Genomic DNA, 26,973 nt, shown 5'->3' with positions numbered 1-26,973 from the left:
TTCCTGGCGCAAGTGCTAGAGGAGCCAACTAGGGGGGGTGCTTTTCTTGACCTGCTGCTCACAAACCGGGTAGAATTAGTGGGGGAAGCAAAAGTGGATGGGAATCTGGGAGGCAGTGACCATGAGTTGGTTGAGTTCAGGATCCTGACGCAGGGAAGAAAGGTAAGCAGCAGGATACGGACCCTGGACTTCAGGAAAGCAGACTTCGACTCCCTCAGGGAACGGATGGCCAGGATCCCCTGGGGGACTAACTTGAAGGGGAAAGGAGTCCAGGAGAGCTGGCTGTATTTCAAGGAATCCCTGTTGAGGTTACAGGGACAAACCATCCCGATGAGTCGAAAGAATAGTAAATATGGCAGGCGACCAACTTGGCTTAATGGTGAAATCCTAGCGGATCTTAAACATAAAAAAGAAGCTTACAAGAAGTGGAAGGTTGGACATATGACCAGGGAAGAGTATAAAAATATTGCTCGGGCATGTAGGAATGTTATCAGGAGGGCCAAATCACACCTGGAGCTGCAGCTAGCCAGAGATGTCAAGAGTAACAAGAAGGGTTTCTTCAGGTATGTTGGCAACAAGAAGAAAGCCAAGGAATGTGTGGGCCCCTTACTGAATGAGGGAGGCAACCTAGTGACAGAGGATGTGGAAAAAGCTAATGTACTCAATGCTTTTTTTGCCTCTGTTTTCACTAACAAGGTCAGCTCTCAGACTGCTGCGCTGGGCATCACAAAATGCGGAAGAGATGGCCAGCCCTCTGTGGAGATAGAGGCGGTTAGGGACTATTTAGAAAAGCTGGACATGCACAAGTCCATGGGGCCGGACGAGTTGCATCCGAGAGTGCTGAAGGAATTGGCGGCTGTGATTGCAGAGCCGCTGGCCATTATCTTTGAAAACTCGTGGCGAACCGGGGAAGTCCCGGATGACTGGAAAAAGGCTAATGTAGTGCCAATCTTTAAAAAAGGGAAGAAGGAAGATCCTGGGAACTACAGGCCAGTCAGCCTCACCTCAGTTCCTGGAAAAATCATGGAGCAGGTCCTCAAAGAATCAATCCTGAAGCACTTGCATGAGAGGAAAGTGATCAGGAACAGCCAGCATGGATTCACCAAGGGAAGGTCATGCCTGACTAATCTAATCACCTTTTATGATGAGATTACTGGTTCTGTGGATGAAGGGAAAGCAGTGGATGTATTTTCTTGACTTTAGCAAAGCTTTTGACACGGTCTCCCATAGTATTCTTGTCACCAAGTTAAGGAAGTATGGGCTGGATGAATGCACTATAAGGTGGGTAGAAAGCTGGCTAGATTGTCGGGCTCAACGGGTAGTGATCAATGGCTCCATGTCTAGTTGGCAGCCGGTATCAAGTGGAGTGCCCCAAGGGTCGGTCCTGGGGCCGGTTTTATTCAATATCTTCATAAATGATCTGGAGGATGGTGTGGATTGCACTCTCAGCAAATTTGCGGATGATACTAAACTGGGAGGAGTGGTAGATACGCTGGAGGGGAGGGATAGGATACAGAAGGACCTAGACCAATTGGAAGATTGGGCCAAAAGGAATCTGATGAGGTTCAATAAGGATAAGTGCAGGGTCCTGCACTTAGGACGGAAGAACCCAATGCACAGCTACAGACTAGGGACCGAATGGCTAGGCAGCAGTTCTGCGGAAAAGGACCTAGGGGTGACAGTGGACGAGAAGCTGGATATGAGTCAGCAGTGTGCCCTTGTTGCCAAGAAGGCCAATGGCATTTTGGGATGTATAAGTAGGGGCATAGCGAGCAGATCGAGGGACGTGATCGTTCCCCTCTATTCGACATTGGTGAGGCCTCATCTGGAGTACTGTGTCCAGTTTTGGGCCCCACACTTCAAGAAGGATGTGGATAAATTGGAGAGAGTCCAGCGAAGGGCAACAAAAATGATTAGGGGACTGGAACACATGAGTTATGAGGAGAGGCTGAGGGAGCTGGGATTGTTTAGCCTGCAGAAGAGAAGAATGAGGGGGGATTTGATAGCTGCTTTCAACTACCTGAAAGGGGGTTCCAAAGAGGATGGCTCTAGACTGTTCTCAATGGTAGCAGATGACAGAACGAGGAGTAATGGTCTCAAGTTGCAGTGGGGGAGGTTTAGATTGGATATTAGGAAAAACTTTTTCACTAAGAGGGTGGTGAAACACTGGAATGCGTTACCTAGGGAGGTGGTAGAATCTCCTTCCTTAGAGGTTTTTAAGGTCAGGCTTGACAAAGCCCTGGCTGGGATGATTTAACTGGGAATTGGTCCTGCTTTGAGCAGGGGGTTGGACTAGATGACCTTCTGGGGTCCCTTCCAACCCTGATATTCTATGATTCTATGATTCTATCATACCTGAGTGTCCCCTTAATTCTTTTGCCAGGGGCCTGAAAGACATTCACCAGCTCACTGCTGCAGCAATGTGCTGGCTATCAAATCTAGATATAAATTTGTAGTCGTTGCTACCTACCCACACCACACCAAAGAAGAAGAAGGCTGTGTGACTCAGCTGCCTTCTGAGTTAGTGTAACTGTTTCCCTTTAGAAACAAACTTAGTGATGCCATTCGTGTGTCATTTTTTTCTTTAAAATATTCATCCCTTCTGATACTCAGTGATGGAAGCTATATAAGCACCTACATAGATAATGCTGGAAAAAGAATACAGAACAGATGACTTTATTAACCACATCATTGTTTGAAGTTGTCATGGGTGGTTGTTTGGTTGGGGGGTTTTGGTTGTTTGGTTTGTGAGTTTTTGACGCTTATTTTATTCCCCATTCTAGTGACAAAAGGCCCTATTATGGCAGAAGAGTTAAAAGATAGTCTGGGAGTGTGTCACAGTCATGGGAGTCTTTCCCTGCCAGGCCTGATTGTCATCTTACTTCTGTAGAATTTATATGGTAACTCCATGGAATCACTCTTTGAGCTGCCACTTTCTTACAGTCTGTTATGAAACTCGCTTCTTTTTGTGTAAGGGGCAAGTACTGTATAATGAAATGCTTGTTGGCCTTTTGTTGTGACTATTTGATATGGAGGGTAGGTTTTTAGCTTTGAATAATAACTTTTGTTGTTCTTATCCGGACTTGGATCTATAAGCCTTTGTACTATGTTGTTTGATTTCAGGGTCTGTTTGGTTGTGCTTACACTTTCTTCCTTTTCAATGTGGGGTCCTTTTGCTGGTGGGTTTTGATTTGTGTGCAATAATCTTTTTCCCAAAAGAGTATTCCTCTTCATATCCTGTGGTCTTCTTTATTCTGGGACATTCATTGGTTTGCATTTCCTCAAGGCACTGAGCCATTCCAGCGGTAATAGATAATCAGTTCTGTATAGCAAGTTGTATGCATAAAAAGGTGGGTGGTGGTGTGTTTTTGTTTTTTTGAATGTTCATTCATTTTGGTTTCTACTTTATTAATCTTTTGTTTTCAGGAACTTTTAAAGTTATTTTTACTTCATTCTGTGCAGTATCTTTGTAATATTTGTTTTGCTTTTGCTGGGAGATAGTTTTAGCTTTGCTGATGCTAGCTGTTTGTGTTTACTCTGAAATTAAGGTTTTTCTGTACAATCAAAATCATTTTTATTCATATTGTGCTGTTTTTTTATTTAAAAATGCACAACCTTCAAAGTGTTTTGCAACCAAACTCCAGTCAGATAAAAGACTTGGTGTACTTTAAATTTATTAGATTGATGCTAGTATTTGTTCTGAAGGGGGTGGGGCACCAGTGCTACTCAGCCAGGTGGGGAAGGCTGGAGCGCTGCTGTTGCTCCGAGACCACTGCTCTGGGGATGCACCGGCCACTGTAGCTGCAGAAGTCACAGAGGTCCTGAAAAGTCACGGAATCCATGACTTCCATGACCTCCGTGACAGACCTGGAGCCTTAATCATGATTATCTAGTCTGACCTCCTGCACATTGCAGAGCACAGAACCTCGCCTACCCATTCCTATAATAGACCCCTAACCACTCGCTGAGTTACTGAAGACCTCAAATCGTGATTTGAAAACTTCAAGTTACAGAGAATCCACCATTTACACTAGTTTCAACTGGCAAGTGACTTGTACCCCATGCTGCAGAGGAAGGTGAAAACCCCCCAGGGTCTCTGCCAATCTTACCTGGGGAAAATTCCTTCCCAACCCCAAATATGGCAGTCCGTTACACTCTGAGCATGTGGGCAAGACCCACCTGCCAGACATCTGGGAAAGAATTCTCTATAGTAACTCAGAGCCCTGCCCATCAAGTGTCCCATCACCAGCTGTTGGAGATATTTGCTCTTAGCAGTTGCCAATCAGCCAAATGCCGTTGTAGGCCTTCTCCTCATACCATCCCCTCCATAAACTTATCAAGCTCAGGCTTGAAGCCAGTTAGATTTTTTTGCCCCCACTGCTCCCTTTTGAAGGTTGTTCCAGAACTTCACACCTCTGATGGTTGGAAACCTTTGCCTAATTTCAAGCCTAAACTTGTTGTTGACCAGTTTATATCCATTTGGTCTTGCGTCCACATTGGTGCTTAACTTAACTCCCCTCCCTCCTTGGTATTTATCCCTCTCGTGTTTATAGAGAGCAATCCTATTTCCCTTCAGGCTTCACTTGGTTGGGCTAAACAAGCCAAGCTCTTTGAGTCTCGTCTCATAAGATAGGTTTTCCATTCCTTGGATCATCCTAGTATCCCTTCTTTGCACCCATTCCAGTTTGAATTCATCTTTCTTAAATATGGGAGACCAGAATTGCACACTGTATTCCAGATGAGGGCTCACCAGTGCCTTGTATAATGATACTAATACTTCCCTGCTTCTACTGGAAATATCTCGCCTGAAGTATCCTAGGTTGTGCATTAGCCTTGTTTATGGCCACATAACACTGGTGACTCATAATCATCAATCAGTACAACCAGGTCTTTTTTCTCCTCTGACATTTCTACCTGAAAAGGCCCCAGCTTATAGCAAAAAAAAATTGTTGTTAATCACTAAGTTCATGACCTTGCACATTGCACTATTAAACTTCACCGCATTTCTATTATTCCAGTTTACAAGGTCGTTCAGATCTTCTTGTATGATATTCCAGTCCTCCTCCATATTGACAATACCTCCCCACTTTGTATCATCTACAAATTTTATTAGCACACTCCCATTTTTGTGCCATGGTCATTAATAAAAATGTTAGATAAGGTTGGTCCCAAGACTGATCCTGAGGAACTCCACTAGTAACCTCCCTCCAGCCTAACAGTTCACCTTTCAGTATGACCATTACAGGCAGATTAGATCATTTGCATTTCTTTTGTCTAAAAAAATCTGTTGTCTTATCAAAGAAGGAGATCAGGTTGGTCTGTCACAATCTACCTTTTGTAAAACCATGTTGTATTTTATCCCAGTTACCATTCACCTCTGTGTCCTTAACTACTTTCTATTTCAAAATTTTGTTCCAAGATCTTGCATACAGTTGAGGTCAAACTAACAGGCTTATAGTTTCCTGGATCACTTTGTTTTCCCTTTCTTAAAAATAGGAACTATATTAGCAATTCTCCTGTCATAGGGTACAACTCCTGAGTTTACAGATTCATTAAAAATCCTTTCTATTGGGCTTGCAGCTTAATGTGTTAGTTCCTTTAATATTTTTGGATGGAGATTATCCAGGCCCCCAGATTTAGTTTCACTAAGATGTATGAATTTGACTTCCCCCTTGCTCCCATTAGCCATCCTGCCACTACCTGCATTAGCCTTATTAAAAACTGATAAGGAAAAGTATTTGTTTAGATGTTGGGCCATGCCTAGGTTATCTTTAATCTCTACCCTATCCTCAGTATTTAGCAATCTCACTTCTTCTTTCCTTGTTTTTATTTTATTTATATGGCTGTAGAACCTAACCTTTCACTATAGGTTTTAATTTCCTTTGCAAGGTCCAGCTCTGCTTGGCTTTTGGCAGTTCTCACTTTATCCCGACGCTTTCTGACCTCCAAGAGGTAGCTTTCCTTACTGATCCTCCCCATCTTCCATTACTTGTAGGCTTTCTGCTTTCTCTTAACCTGTTTGAGTTGCTTGCTCATCCAGTTTAGTCTGCAATCCTTCCCTATGAGATCTTTCCCCCCTTGCATGGGATACAGGTTTCAGATAGTTTCTGCAACTTTGATTTTAAAGTAATTCCAAGCTTCTTCCACATTCAGATCCTTGAGTTCTTCAGTCCAGTCCACTTCCCTAACTAATTCCCTTGATTTCAAAAGGGCAAACTTAAAAAAATTAAGTACCCTAGTTGCAGATCTATTTTTATTTATCTTTCCATTTAGTTTAAATTGAGTTAGTTGATCACTTGAACCAAGGTTGTCCCCTATAACTAGTTCTTCTATGAGGTCCTCATTACTCACTAGTACCAAATCTAAAATTGTTCATTGTTGGTTCAGCAACTATTTGGTGAAGAAATCTGTCAGCAGTCACAGCCAGCAAAATCTGGGCCCTATTATTTTTAGTAGCACTTTTCCTCCAATCTATATCTGGGAAGTTAAACTCTCCCATAATTACACAATTCTCAGTCATATTTATTTCATTAAAAACATTAAAAAGGTCTCTGTAGCATATCCCAAGCACTATCCCGGGGAACCTCTGGTAGCTTTTCAAAGTGCCAATATCACCTACCTGACTGTTAGCTTCATTGGTATTGGCATTATTTTTTTTCTCAATATCCGTTCTCCTACCCACTGCTGTATCCTCTCTTACTTGATTATCCTCCTATTCAGTGTTAGAACCAGGTATAGAGATTACACGAGCATCTCCAACCATCTCCCCCAAGTTCCTAGTTTAAACTTTAAAGCTCTTTTAATCAATTGTGCCAGACTCCACCCCAGAAGTCTATTTCCTTCTCTCAGAAAGTGGAGGCCATCCCATGAGAACAATCCTCTGTCTGTGAATGCCTCCCAGTGGTCAAACATCCTCAAACCCTCTTCATAGCACCACTGCATGAGCCCTCTGTTGATCATTGTAATCTTGTCTCGCTTTTGTTCTCCTCCTCTAGGGACAGGTGGAGTCCAACTACCTGAGCTGCCATTTCTTTAAGCATCTTCTCCAGCCTGGCATAGTCTCCCTTTCTGCATTCCAGCAAGAATCTAACTGTATGATTTGTTCCCACGTGAAGGACAATAAGAGTAGAGTTTGAGGAAAGATGTCACATTTTGGGGTTCAACCCAGACCAGTGAGAGATTGTCACTGCTTGTCCTGTATCCCTGAATACTTTAAAATGCACTGTTGCTGTAGCTCCCTGTATGGTTGCTCTCACCCAGCATACAAGCATGCACTGAGTGTCCGTGTGTTAAGTAGCTCTGGTTACAACACACCTGCATTCTGGTTCCACCAGCCTTGGTTTTTACATCCCTAGTCCCAAATTCCCCCAAAACCATCTGCTCTGAAATGTCCAGCCCACTCCTAGAATATTCAGAGAAGTAATAAGGTCCATTGCTCCTTTAAAGAGACAAAAGCACAGTAGCTTGTTGCTTTAACTGGAGTGAATAATCACTTCAAGTCAAACACAGTACTGGGTTGATTTAGAATAAAAGAAAAACAAGTTTATTAACAGGAGAGAGGGTTTTTTTAGTTCAAGTATAAGGGATAAAATCAGAAATGGTTACAAACAAAAGTAAAAAATGCTTTTAAAAGTCTAAAATTTAATCTAGCAATGCTAAGCTGTCATTATCTTAAACATGTTCTTGTAGTGTTCTGCAGTGGGACTTCATAACTTCACATGTAAGGTTAGCACATGCATTTTACAATGATATTAATAGCCAGTGTGGTGTTAGCTTTCATATCTCATAAGGCATATTTTGTACAAGTATTAATGCAGTAATGTGTAGGATATTAACACAGGAGTGCAAATGGATATGGAAATGATGATGTGTTGGGATGGGGTAGCAGGAGGGATACTGGGATAGCTACTTTTACCTTTGAATTAGATAACTTCACCAGTGCATGGAGAGTGTTTCTCTGTATGCCATGGAAAGTCTTGAGAAATTAACATCTCTCTTCTTATTCCTCTTCACTTTAAATTCCACATAACTACATCATGTGTTGCTGAGGAGGGCAGGAGAGAGACTTTTTTCAGAATGGTGGTAATGCTTCTAAATCAGGGATTGGGGTTCATGAGACAGAGTAGTGCAAAATTCACTATGCTGCTTCCTTGGTGCTTCTAACCTTCACCAACGTGGAGGAGGAGGAAGCACTGGGTCTAGTCTTCACCCCCTTGCTGGGTGCAGATGATCTAAAGCATGGACCAAATTAAACATTTTAATCTGGATGAACTTAAAAAGAGTAAGTTGGTCCAATTCTAAGGTTCTGACAGGTGGAAACCCACAAAACGTGTCAAGTCTAGAGCTCTGTGAGATTCAGTTACATGGGCACTAATGTCAAATAAGCAATTATACAGAAGTCAAACAACCCCTGTAAATTTGTCACGCAGCAGAAGAACATTATGTATAATTGTTACATCACTTTAAAGATGAGGCTCATATTCCAGACTCCATTAGCTTTCAGTGCCATTGTAATATATCCCTTACATGCATCTTAAAAAGTTTAGAGACAAGATTATTATTGATTTTTATTCACAGAAAGACAGATTTCGCTGACAGTTTTGATGCTGAAATTTCAGACCTGCTTCTTTAAATACACATTGGCTTATACCTAGCTACCTGCATTTGTAAGATACTTGTACGATAGCTGCTCAGTTTCTGCATACATTTCTTTGACCTAATTAGAATTGTTACAAGGAGACTGTTGCTAGGGAATAGGCTGTCAAATTCCACCCTATTTCCCCTTTTCTTTCTTCCGCTTAAAGACAAACCCTGAACTCCTAAATGTCCTTACATTGACTAAATTCCCATTGATTTCATTTTGGGTTTTGTATGAATGACTGACTGACCTTCAGGAATTTGCCCCAGAAGTGCAACCATTCCACAAGACCATTTTGAAGGGGTTGATTTTAATGGAGAGCCATTAAATACACATTTTTGTACAGTTTTAGTTGTGTTTAAACTTAAAAGGAAAACTTATATAAACTCAGATAATTAAAGTTTGTAGACCAAAGCCTACATCTTACATAAGGAAATATACTTTTGACAGCAATATCTCCAAAGGCTCAGTGAACAGCTCTATAACAAATACACTTGTACCTTAGCCCCGCTACAGCAGCATTGGGCTGCTCTGAAACATAGGCCATGTCTACACTACAGACTTTGGCTGATGCTATTTACATCAGCATTCAGCCACTGAAATTAACATAACTTTTGTGTGCATGCATACATGGTGGTTTGCATCAGCTTATATCAGTGCTGCACGTACTCATCAGGAGTGCTTGTGTGGATGCAAAGTGCTGTAGACCATAGGTAGGTACTGCAGTGTGCCATGCACCACTGCCCAGCACAATGACTTTTGGGAAATTTTTGCAATGTGTTGGGGGTAAAATGAGTCATGCAGGGCTCTCTGGGCGCTAGGGTTCAGGTTTTCAGTATGCAGTTTTCTCCATCCCATAAAGCCATCCATATCCCATAAACTTTGCACCTTTAAATTTTTTTAAATCCCACAAACCCATGCAGCACTTTTCAGTCTCTGCCATCTCTGACAGAAGAATGGAACCCGCAGAGCTCTGCACTTTCTTCACGAACATTGCAACTAAAGGATGCACAATCCTCTGGTATTTGCAGAGGTGAAGGAAGAACCAAATCAATGGGAAGATTTCTTCAAGGACAGGTTGCTGAAGGACATAGCAAAACAAATTCAATTTTGTTGGTGGCATTCACAGAGCAGCTGCAGAGAGTGGAGCTCCACTTCTGGGCCTGAGAAATGAGCTCTTACTGGTGGCATGACATCATAATGTCATGATGACGGAGATGATGAGCAGAAGCTGCAGAACTTTTGGATGCCAAAGTCCACATGCCTGAATCTGTGTGCCGAGCTTATCCCAGCCCTCCAGCTCGGGATCACCAGAATGAGAGCTGCACTGAAAGTTGAGACAATAGTGCTCTGGAAGCTTTCAGTGCCAAATTGGTACAGGTCAGCGGGAAATCATTTTGGAGTGGAAAATGCAAGATTACAGGGCCATTAATCATCTCCTGCTATGCAGGACTGTGATGCTCAGCGATGTGCAGGACATAGTGGATGGATTTTCAGCAATGGGGTTTCCAAAGTTCATGGAGGCAGTAGACAGTGCACACATCCCTATTTTGGCTTCAGCCCACCTTGCCACAGAGTACCTCAATAGAAAACTGTTCTTCTATTGTTATGCAGGCCTTGGTAGATCACTGCGGATGCTTCACTAATACAAACATGGGCTTGGTAGGGAAGGTGAATGAGGCTCCCATCTTTAAGAACACAGGGCTGTTCAGAAAGCTACAAGTAGAGACGTTCTTTCCTGCCCAGTGGATTACCATTGGCAATATTAAAATGCCAACAGTGATCCCGGAGACTCCCAGCTTCCCTCTTGCTCTCCCTGGCTCATGAAGCCACACACTGGCCATCTCAACAGCACCAAGAAAAATTTCAACTACTAGCTCAGCAGGTGCAGAATAACAGTTGAATGTGCTTTCAGTAGATTGAAGGGATGCTGGGATTGTTTACTCCCAAGATTGGATCTCAATGAGAAAAATATCTCAACGCTTACAGCTTCCTGTTGTGTCCTGCATAACATCTGTGAGGCAAAGGGGGAAAAGTTGCTGCAAGGTGGGAGGGCAGAGGTGGAGTGGCTGTCTGCTGCGTTGGCGCAACCAGACACAAGGGCCTTACACGAGTTCAGTGTGAAGCTATGCAGCTTAGGGAGGCTTTGAAAGAGCACTTTAACAGTCAGTCACATTAATGTGCTGCGTAGGGGCTGTGCTCTTGCCCGAAGGTCTGAGGCTGTTAGTAACTGTGTAGTGCATGATGTACATTTATAAATATTACCCTGTGTTTTTAACTGAATCTATGCAGTGCTTGCTTTACACTTACACAAATGACTTGGTGGTTTTTTTGAATCTCTGAGTTCTGTGGTGCTGCACACTTGCAATTACTGGTACTCTGAGTACTGCTCTGTATTCTGCAATATGTGCTATGACCCAACAAAGATGCAAGAGTCTCCATTGACTTCAGTGGGCCTAGACTCAGACTTCTCACTTCAGTTGTGTCCTTAAGACACTAGGTTAATAGTACAGGATTTTTACAAAGTGCTTAGCATTGGTCACCATTGTGGTCAGTGGGTTTGACCATGTACTTCAACAGAAACAAAATTAGGCCAATACTGAGCACTTTTGAAAATCTACACTATATTATATGTCTAAATAGTCCAGTAATAGACAGAACAATCTTGTTTTGTCCTTGACGCAGAGATCATGTGTCCTTATGTTTGTGATGAGCTCCTTCTCCATCTCAGTAAATCATCATAATAGCAACTCTTCTTTCCAAGCAGTGTTGGCCAAGAATATAGTCTTATCTGACCCCCACATCCAAAATATTCTCTTATTCCAAAGAAGAAAATAATTACGATCTATCTGAGATTGTACACACATTATTCAGCAGCTCATAAATCTTATTCATGCATTGATTTTTTTTTTATCCTTGTGAATCAGTTCTTTAGGTTCCCATATATTATAAACTAGAATATTTCATCAGTGCATTTGTCAGGTTGTGCTGCATTTGATTTGATGCTATTGATCTCAGAAGCTACCAACGAAAGGAGCCTGATAGAATTTTAGTAACTCTTTAATTCGGAATGAAGAACATCAGTTTCTGTTGGGTAACAAAATTCCTATATTTTGTTCAGTCTTCATGCAATACCACCCTGATTCCTGCTTTTAGGATGCTTGATGAAAGAACAGATATCTGTGCAATCTTACCAGTCTGAGACACATCTGTATTATTTATGTATAAATTATCTATTCCATAGTAATAAAGCACATGCATATGAAAGAGGATAAGTGGAACCAACTGGTGAGAGTCATCAACTATTCTCCTATAAATCAAGCTTTTGTGATCTATAAGGATGTGTCATATAATAAGTTCAAATCTTTATTTATACCACTGGGTAGCTGATCTCAATAGATAGGTATTTACAGCATGGGGAGTCTCCAGGCCTTTGAGATGGTGACCAAAGTTCCATGTGTCCCAGCATGCACTATTCCTTAAAGAATGGTATCTCAATTAGCTGTGGCAGATCCTATACCAAGGAGCAGGGTTATTTCTGAACTAATAATAAATATATATACTGCTGGTTTGGATAAACAGAATTAATCAAATCACTTGCCAAATGTTTCCATCAGCACTTTAATTTTCAAAAGCTAAAGTTAATTGACATTGTTGCCCTTCTAGGCCTGTGCCTTGATCATGAGTAATGCAAAATTAGTTATCTTCCATCAGATTGGAAACTGGCCTAGAACAGTTAGAACAAATGAGTCATTTAGAACAAATAAGCCGACGGAACCATTCATAAAATCAGAGAAATAGATGTTCAAATTTCAAGGGAAAGCTGGCATTTTATTATTAATGGACACCACAGCAATGTTATATAATGTTGTGACCTTAGAGACTGCTGTATTCACACCCAAACACTGCTGCAATAATATTTGTACAAAATATGCCTTGTGAGGTATTGTATGACCACTAATAACATGCCGGTTAGACATATTGTTAAACGCATGTATTAACGTTATATGTGAATATATGAATTCCCTCTGTACGATGTTACTAGAACTTGACAAGACAGCCTAGCCTAGGTAAAGGTGATAAATAGATCTACCCTAGGCAAAGGAATGTGGGTTTATCTTAGCAGTAAACAAAGCCATCTAGCTAAGCCAGTGGAGGTTATCCTGATCCTGAACTTGAGAGACCCAGAATTAACATGGCTCTTGCACCCCAGAGAGACACAGGAGACTGAATCCCCAGGAGGCCTTCCTAACTTGTAAGACAAAGACATCCCTTTGGGGATATAAGGAACAGAATGCAACTCCATCTTTACCCTTCACCTGAGAAGACAAAGAAACCCAGCGCTTTGATCCCTGTGAAGGTCCTGCCCAGGCTGGCCAATAAAAAGCTGGAAAGAAGACTGTGGATGAGAGAAGCCATCTTGGACAAAGACTGTACCTTGCTAGATTAAGTTTTAGACTTTTAGATGCATGTGTTCACTTTTATTTGCTTGTAACCCACTCTATCTTTAACTTTTACATGGTATCACTTAATCCAGGCTCTCTTGTTGATAAATATATTTTGCTTTCATTATAATTCACCAGTGCTGTGGAAGTTCAGTAAAGTGTGTGCTTCTCAAAAGCTGACAGGCTGGAGTTTGACTGTCTCTGGAGAGGCAGTGAATCTATCACTCTCTCTGTGAGGGTCTAGTGAGAGGCACTGGTCTCTGCAGTAGGACGATTTGGGGGCTGGAATGGTACCATGGTCAGCCTACAAAGAATAACCAGGTTAGGCAAAGCCAGGGTGAGGCCTGTGGGCTGCTGGCAGGCTGTTGGGATCAGAGCTCTAGACCAAAGATTCACAGCCATATGATACCCAGGGTTACAAGGCAGACAGTGACCAAACCCCTTACTGGCCTGGGGAATCCCAAAACATCAAGCAAATTGTTCATATGAAGAAATACTAGGATCCCTTTCACCATAATAGCGATATGTACACCTATTGTCACCCAAGAAAGCTATGTCAGTACACAGAGAGGCATGACATAGCTGGAATAATAGAATGCAAATTGTATCATCTCCATGCTTGATCTTTTCAGTAATCTGACATGAAAAGATATTGACCTCTCTCTAATTATTATGATATAATTCAGCAGGTGGTAATGAGATATGAAAAAAAATAACATGATAGCCTCGTTACATTTCATATTAATAACTTGTGTCATTGTAAGAGTGATTTTGTTGGACCATGCTGTGAGTACTGACTTGATTTTTCTTTCTCTCTGTCTCTCTCCCCCGTGTCTCATCCATAACATAAATGGTGAAATCACAGTAATTTGCAGGAATGGATATGATTCAAAAGCAGCAAAAGTACATTCTCAGTTTACTTTGTGCTGAAAAAACTGTAGCCTCTAGAGAAGGCTATGTACTGACCCTTATGAAACATCTTTACACCAATAAACTCATTATCAGCCACTGTCAAAGAAACTAACACTTTCTGACTTCTCCTAGGTAAAATACCCTGCATGGCAAACACAAGAGAAATGATACAGTGCTGAGCGGAGGTGCGAAAGGGAAAGCAGCAAAGAAAGGATAGGGTATCAACAGAGAATTTTTAGATCTCAGATTAATAGAGATGCTCTTCATTGTCCTCCTGCACTATAATTTTTTTAATGGGACTATAAAGTGTCCATTTATTGTATATCTGGCTTGCTGTTAAAATCAACATTTACCACTGCAATTTATCCACAACACTCATTTATTTCAAGTATCGGGAAGTTCTATGGTATCTCAACAGTGAGTGTTGGTGAAAGTTGTCTTTGAAATGGCACCTGCTTCATCTTACAGGTTAATACATGCTTTCCCTTTGCTTGCATTGTTTTTTGCAAAGGTATTCTATGTATTCTCTAATAGGTTGGCTTGTCGTGCTATTTGCCTTTATGATTCTCCCATGAATATTTGGATGTACCCCAACGTACTATATAGTGCTGTTAGCTGTGTCTTTGGAAAACTATCATGATTTTTACACCATTCTGAACACATGTTCTTTGGAAATTAATACTCATGGAATGATGGGCCTAGCTCTTAAGTCCTAGGAATCTGCTGCCCTCACCCTGTTGTTACGGAAAGTTCGGAAGAACTGTGTGCATTGCTCATAAAATCCTGGAACTTTGGAAGCAAGGATAGTTAGGCATGGTCCTGAGTGGGAATTACCCATCTTTTCCTAATCTCCTGGCCAGGCCTTTAGATTTATGGGAAAAGATGAGGAGCAGAGCTGAGCAAGTAACTGGTTTTTCAGTTCAGTAGCCAAACCAAAAGATCAGGGGGTGGGAGTGTGGGAAATCAGTTTATTTCAAACTAAAACTGTTTTTGTTCTTTACAAGAAAATGAAAGGCAAAAAAATATTGTTTGGCTCAATTGAAACATTCTGAATCAATGTTTCATTTAAAAATGTCAAATGAATGAACTATTTCAACATTTTCTGCAGCTTTTGTTTACAGGCTTGGTTTGGATTTTTTTTTCTGAAATATTCACCAAATTGGACCGAAATTTGTGAAATGCTCCAAAACTATATTTTTGATGAACTTACTATTTTCAGGAGGTGTCCAGCTCTGTTGAGAAGGATTGAAGCCCCCCAGTGCTCAACTTCTGCATTCACAGGATTAGGTGAATCTTGCACAAACAATTTTCTAACAAATGATGCCTGCTAAATCCTTCACAAGAGGGCAGCCACTTTCCCATCTGGGTCCTCAAACCCTCTTCTGCTCAAGATCCTGCCAATGTGGCCAGGGGGAAAAAAATTCTTTGCAACCACAAAATTCTGATTACATAAGAGCCTAGTGTGTCCTTCCTGAAATTGTGAAGACTTAATAGAAATGGACTGACCAGTTTCAGAAGGGTTCGGATTCATTAATGTTTGTGAAGCAATTAGATATTACAGCAATGAGCAATGACCATAAGGAAATGTCTGATTCTGTATTATTGCAAGCTTTAGAGGGCATGAAACAAATAAGGCAGAGTCCACTAAATGAATGATGAGGAGAAAAATATTGAAAAGTTCCCTCATTCCTTAAGTACATCCATCCTGTGCACTGAATGAGGTGGGGTTCTCTGGGAAGAATAGTATCTGATAATATAACTAACAACGGTGTCGTCGTGACACAAAGAGATCAAATTAAGTTTTTACAGACAACTCAATTTCTGGCATTTCCTAGCTTTCAAGAGCTTGAATTTGCAATCGAGTGTTCTTTTGTAACTCTTCTGCCAGGCGGAGCCAGCAGCAACCAGGGCTGGGTTCAATATCTAGGGGGTCCTTTTCAACAATACAACACAGAACCAGCTCGAGTAACCTGGGAAAATTACATACCATCGCGGGGCGCCTCTGAGAGGCAATATTTCCCCTCTCACAAGCACAGAGTCTGAGTGTAGAAAATAAACTTTTAATGAAAAGAGGGAAGCTATCCGACGTTAATTAGGGAAAATGCCACAAGCAGGATTCATCATAATAAAACTCAGAGCAGGACACCCACCCCAGAGTGGGTGGGGCTGTGTCTTCTGCCTCATGCTCATGAGTTCTACAACCAAAAGTTCTTTTTCTGTGCCCACCCTCCCCGCTCCCTCACCATCCCCCATGCACAGTGGTTGTCCTTGGTCAGTGAGGAGCCAGGGTTCAGAGGTGCATCTGTGAGTTCACCTCCCACCTAGGGAAGAAGGTGCCTTGCTTGCTTCACCATCTGAGCACTTGTGGTGGCTGGCCACCCCACCAACCGCTCATTCGCCAGCCAACTGTCAGTCACCTTCTGCTGCCACCTGCTTCTCTGCTGTGACCTCTGCAGGTCAGCCTCTTAGTCGTTGTCAGCTCTTAGTGATTTTTAGCTCTTAGCAGGCTGGGCAGAAACACAATCCTACCACAAGTGATTTCAGCTCTGAGCACTTAAAATAACAAAAAGGCTTCTACTGAAGCCTATTTAGCTCTACCTTTGAACAGTGGGGAGGAACAGGTTAAACTAGACCAGGGACCCTTATGGAGAGTCCACACCTCCTGCCTGGGACACCTGTCCCCACCCCTCTTACTTGGGCAGGGATCTGGCATTTGAGCCCCAGCTTTACGAGGTCCTTTCAGCTGAGGGTGATCCTCTCATTTGGGATAAGCTAAGCACAGTTCTGCTCCCCCTTATTCATACAATAAAGACGACAACATTGCTGATAATATTTCACTACCCCTGCATTCAGTACTAGAGTGATTTGTAACCCAACACCAGCCAAAGTAGATCACTTTGAGCAACACAGCTCTATCTGCTGGATATCTTGGCAGGGTAAGTGTGTTCATGTAAATACAGTTTGATCCTGAAGTCTCTCCCTGCTCCTCGCTAGCTGTCAGAGGAGAACTCATTCAGACTCTGCTTATACTTTGAACATAGCTTTTTCATACGTAATACACTATTTATATAATATTTACCCACCGTAAAAGGCTAAAACTAACAACTGGCAGTTTCTTAAGCAGATGTGATTTTACATTTCTCAAAGTCTTTTTGATTATTGTATTCCACACTGAGGAGCAGTGAAGAAATGGTATGGAAAGGAATTTCAGATAGCTTTGCTAATTGAGTTCCTAAAACTGTCCCCAGTGAAAATGAAAGATCAAAGACACAGTCAGGTTGAATTTGTGTTACTTCCTAGGACAAAGAATCAAGCAGGAAAACTTAAAGTTCTTTTTTTCTACTAAGTATTGTAGTGTGAATCTTCATATTGCTTCCCAGGACTTAGTCTAATTTTTAAAATATTAATGCCATAAACTACAGCAAAAAATGAGTTTACATTGAACCTGTGAACTGTTGAGCCTATTTCTTATTGTGATTAGTAATTAATCTTATAGAAGACATAAGTCATTTGTCAACATATGCTCTGTAAATCAGGTGTGGTCTGGGTGCCAAGGCATTTATTGGTCAGATGAAGGAGACTCCTGACAATCTTTCAGATGAATGGAAAAACTGGAGACATAACTCATATATTCTAGAAAATTTTAAACCATTGGATGCCATTTGGTTTTCTTGAAGATGATGGATCTAGATAGCAAAGAGATCCTCTATCAGAATTGAAAATGAAAGTGGATAAGCATGAAAAATGGGCTAGATCCTGAGTTGGTGTAAATTGGGGTTGCTGCATTGTGAAGCAATGCCAGTTTATAGCAGATGAGGCTCTGGTTCTTACAGGTCTAGTGTGTAGAGGATGGTTCAACATACGCAAAGTGATACACAGAAAACACTCTCCAATGTGATCTGTTAGTTTGACACTAATGAGGCCAAAAAGAGTAAAAAAGTGAAGATTGGGGAAGCAAAGTATAAAAAGCAGGCATATGATTTAACGGCTGTAGCTTTAAATCCTCCACAGATTTCTTTCTGGTGGACCCTGACAAATCACAGCACATACCCATCAGAGAAATTCCTCTCTGGAGGAATTTGATGGAGACTAAATTCTAGACCTGCATTGTACAGAATTAATTTCAGACTTTTCACAAAGAGGAGACTGGGAGTTACCTCTGAGTCAAACTGAAAGAGATGTAATTTCTAACCTGGGAGCCCCTGCTATTTAAAAATGGGCAGACAGGTTACTACTCTGCTAGGCCTGTTGTTTCTAATTAGCACTGTGGGAAACCTGCCAGCTTCAGCCTGCACAGGTAGTCCAGGTTTGTCCCTCCACTTGCAGCTTTTGGTTCTAATGTAAATCTAAGCAAATATTTCTCTCTATTTTTAAGGCTAGGATTTTCAAAGGAGCGTAAGGGAGTTAGGCATCGAACTCAGTTGAATTTCGGTGGTATTTAGGTACATAACTCATTAAGGCTCCTTTGAGAATCCCAGTTTTAGAGGCAGATTCTCCTTTACCTTGCACTTATGCAAAGTGAATGTAAAAGGCTACTAAATCAGAATAGCAGTGTTTTATGCCCACTTTGTACTCCTATTTATATAGGTGCAACTAGGGACACAGGATGCCAGGCAATGAAGAATCAGACCCATCATGTCCACACTTCCCAGACTTCTCATTTCATCTGCGATGGAGGGTACACCAGCCTACACTGGGCCAAAGGGGGTTATTGAGAGCCTGTGGGTTCAATCAGTCTTGCCCCACTACCCCTGCAGTGGATGTCAAGCCTACAGGGGGTAGTTAAAAGGGCTGAACCTGGCTCAGTTGGGGGCTGACTGGGAAGGAGGGCACATCTCTGGCTCCCCCTCAGTAGGAGAAGCCTGGCTGGAGTCAGGGAGCTGAGCTCTGGCAGATAGCATCCCTGAAGGAAGGTAGGCCTGCAACCGGGAGCCCAGGGCTGATGGGAATGACTGGCAGGAAGTGAGTCTGCCCAGGATTCTGCATGCAGGTGCGGGGGAGCCTGCAGGAAGACCCCTACTGAGTAAGGGATGCCCTACCAGGGAAACATAAAACTCACCTGCAGCAGAACCAGCTGGGTGGCAGATAGTGCTAAAAAGCTCTGCAGGGAGTCTGTAGAAGAAGCTTAGAGAGGTGAGAGAGCTGATACACTGGGAAGAAGCTGGGAAAGGTAGGAAGTGGTCCAGGAAGGCAGCAAGGGGTCTGTGTAGCTTGACTGCTTATTGAAAGGTCCCTGGACCAGAAACCATGGCGAGGGGAGGGGCTGGGTTCCTCTATGGTTCCATTGAGAAAGGTAGAATGGAAACTCCATGATAAGAGGTAATGACGATTGAAAACCCAATACCATGGTAAGGACTAGTGAGCCTGGAGTCCAACCAAAGGCCCAACATGAGGGCAATGGACTGTTGTTTGTTGGAGTGTTGGTTTACCCTGCAAGGGACAAGAAGACACCCCTTCATCCTGCACCGAGGAATTAAATGGGTAGTGCGTTTACATTCTTGAGAACGGGATATCAGCCAACCTGGGTTCAAAACGCTAAAAAAGACTTTGAGAAAACTACTTTAGACAGGAATTACATGATGATTTAGTTTAGCCTCTACATAGCCAGTTATGATTTTGTTTTATATGTAACCAATTATTTCTACTATTCTTACTCGCTATCTCCTGACTCTCTAGACTTCGATATTTATGCTGAAAATAAGAATAAGTTTATGATCTCAGTGCTGTCTTGTTAAGTAAAGTGCTGGTCCTGAGCTGACGCTTACAAACTGGTGTGCGTACTGTTCCTTTGGGGACAACAGACCTGGCATTTCTGTGTGTAGCCAGTATCAGGAGCTGCATATCACAGAGGGACAATTCAAAGGGGATCAGGGACTGGGGTGCACTATTGTTAAGTGGCAAGACAAAGAAAGGGCTGTGTAGCGGGGTGGCTACCTACTCCGGCCCTGACAGGGCTGAGGCCAGCCTGGGGAGAGGTCTGGGGCTGTGGGGAAAAGCCCTAGCTAATGAAGGGAGCAGCTGCAGCTGTGGCCAGCTCAATCAGGCCCAGCTGGCCCCTATAAGAGGCTGTGAGCCAAGAGCCCAGACTCTTCCTCTGCCTGTAGAGGGAGAAGGGCCTGGCTGCAAGGTGCCGAGTAGGACACCTAAATTGGAGCAGGGCTAGGGAAGGGCCAGAGGAGCTGGGAGCTCTGGCCTGGAAAGCCTCAGGCTGCAGGCCTAACTACAGGCCTAATAGGTGCAGGGTTGCAGAGGGGCAGCCCATGGGTAGGCGGAGGCAGCAAGTCCAAAAACCCCTTGCCGGTGATGAGTGGCGTGTACACTGCAGTCTGCTCCTGATATAAGGGGCTAAGTGGGGACTGGCAGTAGCCCAGACTGAGGCAAGGTGGGGTTAGAGGGTGGGGGTTCCCCTGGGTGGGGAGACCCAGAACCTGAGAGGGTAGGGGGTACTGCCAGGGGGCAGCACCCCAGAGAAAGGGGCCGGTGGTAAGGCAATCACCGGCCTGCAGAGGGCGCTCCGGTGGCTGAACGAGCTAATTCTCAACAACTACCCTCATGGGTGAGTCCGAACCTTTACAGGCTGGTATTGCCCAGAGGAGAGTACTTGAGTGGCTGAAAGGCAAGTGGTAATCGGGGGGCTAACACCTAACTAAGCATGAGCGAGATTCCCTCCCACTAGAGGCAGAGCTGGGGAACAGTGCAGGGAGGTAACAAGGTGATTCGGGGTAACCCAAGAACCATCACAGTCACCAACTCGCCTCAGAATTTTGCGTAGAAGCACTTGCACTGTCAGAAGCACCAGAACTTAATAAATGTTGTAGTGAGTTACAGGATTTCCCCAGACCATCAGTTATGCTGCATGAGTTCCTAGTGATGCACCAAAGAGCTACTACAGATGTAATAAGGCAAAAATGGAAAAAGGACTGGCAATAAATATCTCACCCCCACAGTGGAATAGAACAATATAAGAGATCAAGGAAGCAAGTCTGGGCCTTCAATATCATCTCTTTCAACAAAGAAACCATCTTTAAGGTGTGTGCTGGTCACCCCAGAGGCTTAAAAAATTAAAGCTCCTCCAAAGATCAATGCTGGAGTGAGCAGTGAAGGAGCCCCACTTGCACATACGTGCTGGTTATGCTCTGTTGTTTCAAGCTCCTGAGATGGAATAAAATCAGAATTAACATGATCCTCCTTGCCTTCCCCTCTCAAGACACAAAGGATGATACAACGGACTGGAAGTGGTGCCTGAGAAGGAAAGGATCATATACAGTGATGAGCTGCCAAAATCTTAACAACTGGTTCCCTCCTCACCCCACGAGGGGGTTGTGGCCCGCCCCCACCCCCGGGACTCCTGCCCCATCCATCTCCCTGCGTTCCTTGATGCCCCCCCCGCCCCATCCACCCCCCCTCCCCTGTCCCCTGACTGCCCCCAGAACCAGGCAGGAGGGTCTTGTGGGCCACTGTAGTGGGTGCCCACCTTGCCCCAAGAGCCAGAGGGACCTGCCGGGGGGTGAGGTGGGGAGTCCCGCCGGTGCTTACCTAGGGCGGCTCCCAGGAAGCATCTGGCAGGTCCCTCTTGCTCCTAGAGGTGGGGTAGCATAGCTAGTGGGGGAACAGGGGGAGCAGCCGCTCCCCCCACCGATCAAAAGTGATGCCTTAGGCGCCGACTCTGTGAGTGCTCTGGGGCTGGAGCACCCCGAGGAAAATTTGGTGGGTGCAGAGCACCCACCGGCAGCTCTCCTCCATGCTCCACGCCTGGCCCCAGCTCACCTCTGCTCTGCTGCCTCCTCCCCTGAATGCACTGCCCCGCTCTGCTTCTCTGCAGCCCCCCCCTCCCGCGGCTTCCCGCAAATCAGCTGTTTGCGCTGGAAGCCGGGGGAGGGGAGGCTGAGAAGCAGGCAGCGGCTTTGCGCTCAGGCCCGTGGAGGCGAGCTGGGGCAGGGAGCAGTTCCCCTGCGTGCCCCCCAAGTTACCTGCTGCGGCACGGGCGGCCCTCCTCGCGCCCCCCCCCCATCCCAGCTCACCTCCGCTCCGCCTCCCTGGGGCTGAGCGTAAAGCCACTACTTGCTTCTCAGTGCTCCCAGGCTTCCCAGGCGACCAGCTGATTTGCAGGAAGCTGGTGGGGCGGAGAAGCAGAGCAGAGCGGCGCGTTCAGGGGAGGGGAGGAGGCGGAGGCAGAAGTGAGGTGAGCTGGGGCCGGGTGGGAAGCTGCCAGTGGGTGCTCTGCACCCACCAAATTTTCCCCCTGGGTGCTTCAGCCCCGGAGCACTTACGGAGGCGGCGCCTAAGGTGCCACTTTTGGCCGGTTGTTAAATTTAGAAGCCCTTCGCAGGACAACCGGTTCTAAAAGGGCTTCTAAATTTATCAACCGGCTCCAGCGAACTGGCTCCAGCTCACCACTGATCATATAAGTAGGTGGCACACTCCAGGAAAAATTCATTTGGGACAGTTTCCTAGAACTGGTCAACTAGTCCCCATGCCCCTTGCCCCCACTTCCCTCTTGACTTTGATTTCCTTTTTATTTTCTCTTTTTTAACTTAGTATGTACCATTAAAATCTGTGTGCTGGAAATATTGTGGTTAATACGCAGGAATTCAAGCGTTGTGTAAATATCTTGATTTTTTTATCATTTCCATGGATAGTATTTTGTGTGTGCGTTCTATAAGTTATCACCTAGAATTTGCTTGGTTTGTTATAAGAAAAAAGAATGGAAAAGTTTTTAACACATATATTTTTAAAATGTTTTTGGCACTATAATGAAACCAGAAACCATGCAGGTTTTACGTTGTTTTGGATTTCATTGTGACACTAGTTATGACACTAGAAGTCTGTGGATGGCCTGACGGGGATGGGACTCCTGTTTCCAGCTTGCTTCCTTAAAGAATAATCTAAGACAGGTTGGATTTCAATCTGAGAGATGGAATTTGATACATGAAATGGAACACTGGTTGATGACCAGGCAATAATGTTCTTTAGAGGCTTGTAGAATAGAAATAAAAATAGCACGATAACAAGAGGATTTGATCTCAGAAGATATTGGGAAATATTTTTATAATGCCAGAAGCTCTAAAGGAAAGTGAAAAGAAAAATTTACTAGGAGCCTAGCCATGTTATGATTTTCCTGGAAACTGATTGTAAATAAGAATTATGTTCTCCTCCTTAACTAAAGAACTTCAGCAAACTCTTGGGGACAGTATTCATTTGTAGCCTTGGTTACTCAGCCAAGCTGAAGACACTGAGGCACATATTGATTGGAGATGCCATAATAGAAAGCAAGTTAATTGAGACCAAGGGACAATAGTCTTCCCTCCACACTAAAAATCTAGTCTTTCCCCACTATATATAATTTATAGCACACTTTCGAACAGTAATAGGAGAATAACAACTCCTTTTCCTCCATCCATCCCTGTTTCAGACAGAGATGTGCTAGTCAATAGTTCCTTCATTTATTGACAAGTTCTTCAGTTGTATGAAAATATTTTAGGCTGCTGTGATCCCATTTCAATAACTGGAATGTGTCTGTTGGTTGAAGAATCTATATATGTCTGTGGGTAAAAGAATGGCTACTTCAATTTAGGTTCAAATTATCTCCCGCTGTATACAGATAGGTTTCAGAGTAGCAGCCATGTTAGTGTGTATCCGCAAAAAGAAAAGGAGTACTTGTGGCACCTTAGAGACTAACAAATTTATTTGAGCATAAGCTTTCATGAGCTATAGCTCACTTCATCAGAGGCATGCATCAGATGAAGTGAGCTGTAGATTACAAAAGCTTATGCTCAAATAAATTTGTGGCATGCATCCGATGAAGTGAGCTGTAGCTCACGAAAGCTCATGCTCAAATAAATGTGTTCGTCTGTAAGGTGCCACAAGTACTTCTGTTCTTTTTGTATATACAGATAGGTATTTTACATTCTTTTCCTAATATAGGCTACTTTGATTTCATTTGATTGACACTTTGGACTTCGATTGACACTTCTAGACTACTTGTGGCTACACTGCTCTTGCCCACAATAGTAAGCAGAACTCGCTGTTTTATTGTTTGTTGTATGTTTTATCCTAAGCATGGCAAGGGTCTGAATTAGCTTGATTCTTTGAAACGAACCCCTGAATAACATAACAATTCAGAGAGCATGGCTGTGAACAAAAGACTGTTGTGAAGGGTTCGAGGCCATTCTGTAATAAAAACTGTCTTTGAAAAAATATATTTGTAACTTGATCTTGAATCCAGAAAACAACAAACTGCATACAAGAAATGAACATTTGGTACCTCTAAAACAATCCATTGCATGAATTACTGACTGTCCTTGTAATGCAGCACTGGATGATAATGAAATGCGATAAATCCAGAGGTAATGTAAATGGAGCAGTCAGTAAAGGATAGGTAATCTGCCATAAAGTAAGGGAGGGTAAGTGGGGTTTTATTATTACATGACTTTCTTCCTTGATAAGTCAGAAACAGTGTCTTTGGCATGTGGAAAGCTTCTGAAATGGCACTGGTCTCTCTCCCTCCCCCCGCCCCCGGCATGTAAAACTGGCAGAAAGACAAAACTGGCCAATTTTGGATTTGCAGGAGAAGCTTTTCATACACATCTCAATATAATGTAAATCAGTGGTACCGATGAACAGGAATGAAGTAGTGGGATGTCCTTGGAAGACCTTGAGTCCCAGAGAGACTTGTCGTCTTTTTCTGAAAGGTTTTCTCAAGAAATAATTCGTAAAAATTGGAGACTATCCTGGTCTAGCTCTCTATTTCTGGATTTCTGTCCCAGTTCAATATCTGCAATCCAAATGTTAGAGAGGAATCAGGAAGCATCTGTTTATTTTAACCATCATTAAATAATATAGGTGAAACAATGTAGGCATCTTACCATACAGAAATATTGAGGTGGTGGATAGAATAGTGAGATTTTGCAATTTTTTAAAGTTGTTTGACCTGAGCTTAGTGTTTGTGAAAGTTTCTGGATTGATAGCCCTGGATATTGAAGTCCTCTCTCTAATCTCAGAACAGGTGCAGGATTGAAAGGTAGTTCAAGCTCTGTGCCTCTTTCTATGCTTGGTTTATCAGCTAAGACTGACAGCAATTATGCCAATTAGTGCCAATTACGATGATGACTTTTTTGACGTGGACACCTGTCCACTGGGAGCTGAAACGTGATGACACTCATTTAGCATAGGCCATTGAACAGCCATTTCAGGCCAACAACTTTCAGTCACAGACCCTTCTATGTTTTTCAACCTGGTTGACTAACGGCACTTTCTCAATCTCAAGGCCAGGTTTGATTCAGAAGTTGTTTTGGTGTCTGTACTGGCTTTCAACTAGAGCTCAGTGTCCCATTTCTCCCTAGTTGATGAGAACTGTTCTTTCATAAACTTTGTTCCATGCCTGTAATATCACCTTGATGAATTGATCCATCAGCCCTCACAGAGAGAGCGCCGATCACAACACGTCATTCATGTTGTTCTAGCCAGTCATTCAGCCATCCGCAGGCCAGGCTGTCAGTGACACAGGACACCCGAATGGCATAGCGCACCGCAGCCCAGAACCCCTGAACGATCCACCAGCCTCAGCCTCCCCAGTGGCTGGGGTAACAGGTGAATGCCACAGCGCCTGGTGCCTGTAATATATACAACCATATTGCAGCAGTACATGAGAATTTAAAAAAAAACAACCCTTCTCTACTTATGACGTATTATGTGTAGTCCTATTCTTCAGTGCCTGGGTAGTATCGCATTTTGATAGAGATTTTTTTGATTGTGTAAAAAATTAATTATTAAGGGCCAGATTTTTAAATTTTCTATTTCAGTGGGAGTTAGGTGCCTAAATACCTGTAAACATCTGCCCGAAGGCTTTTGCTGATAAAACTGATTTAAAAAAAAAATAGGTGGGACAAAAACTTTAAGCCATATTTTATCAGCACCATGTAGGCATTGCAATGGACTCTATAGAATGTGCATGATCATACTGAAATATTTACAGTAGAATTGTTTCTGTATATATTAAGAAACAATGAAATGGCCCAGAGCATTCCCTACATTCAAACACCTGCTGGAGAGAGGAGATCCATATGGAATTTTCCTCATAGCATTGCTAGGGAGTGGGGTGTCAGGGTGAGGGAGAAGGGGCAGGGGGCTAGCACCTTCCCATAATGGAAATGTTGTAGGAGTCTCCGCTTCCACTTAAATTTGTGCATGCACAGGGGGGCAGAAGTGAGAGCAGGACCCAGAGGGTCTGGAGTGGCTGTCACAGTGTCCAGGATCAGGCTGGGGAGCAAGTAGGAACCTCTGGACTCCCTTTCCCAATCTGAGCCAGCTTGTCTCCCACCCTCCACATACACAATTCTCAGTAGCTCCCCTTGCTCGCCTTCCTATCCCTCTTCCTCCCGCCCCCCTCCCCTTCCCTTCCCTCTCCACCGCACCCCCAGGTGAGGTTTGTTCAGAATGGATCTTCCAAGGGTAAGAGACATCTAGGCTAAGGCCTTGAGCCACCACATTGGCTGCATGTTCCTCCCTGGGTTGGAAGGGAACTTGAGCTGTTTTTTTCTTTTCTGTCCCTGTAGAACTCCTCAGCACCCAGCCTGTCCCAAACTAGGTTGGAACAAGGATTTGGCCCTAATGAAACTGAGAATTAATTCCTCCTGAACATAGGCACAGCTCAAGCTTGCCCTCTGCCCTCTCATATTTTTGTCTTCGCTGTAGACTCACTATTTATTGCTCTTTGAAATATAAAGAGGGTTTGACATCAAAATAACTTAGAATCACAGGTTTTATCGGTCTCTACATGAAGTTGAGATATTGCTTTATTTGGTGAACCCAGAATCCTTGGTGTCATATTGCTTGTCAGCAACTGATCCTTTCAAATTTCTTTGTCGATGAAATAAAATGGCAAAAATTAGGAATCCCGAAAGCTCTGCTTCCATAACTGTCTTCCTTCATTCAATTTTAAGAAAGACCAAAAGACACTGACTACTTGGGAGTGGCATA

The sequence above is a fragment of the Lepidochelys kempii genome, chromosome 10 (assembly GCF_965140265.1).
Source record: "Lepidochelys kempii isolate rLepKem1 chromosome 10, rLepKem1.hap2, whole genome shotgun sequence".
Classification (NCBI taxonomy): Eukaryota; Metazoa; Chordata; order Testudines; family Cheloniidae; genus Lepidochelys; species Lepidochelys kempii.
Note: the sequence above shows the minus strand (reverse complement) of the source record.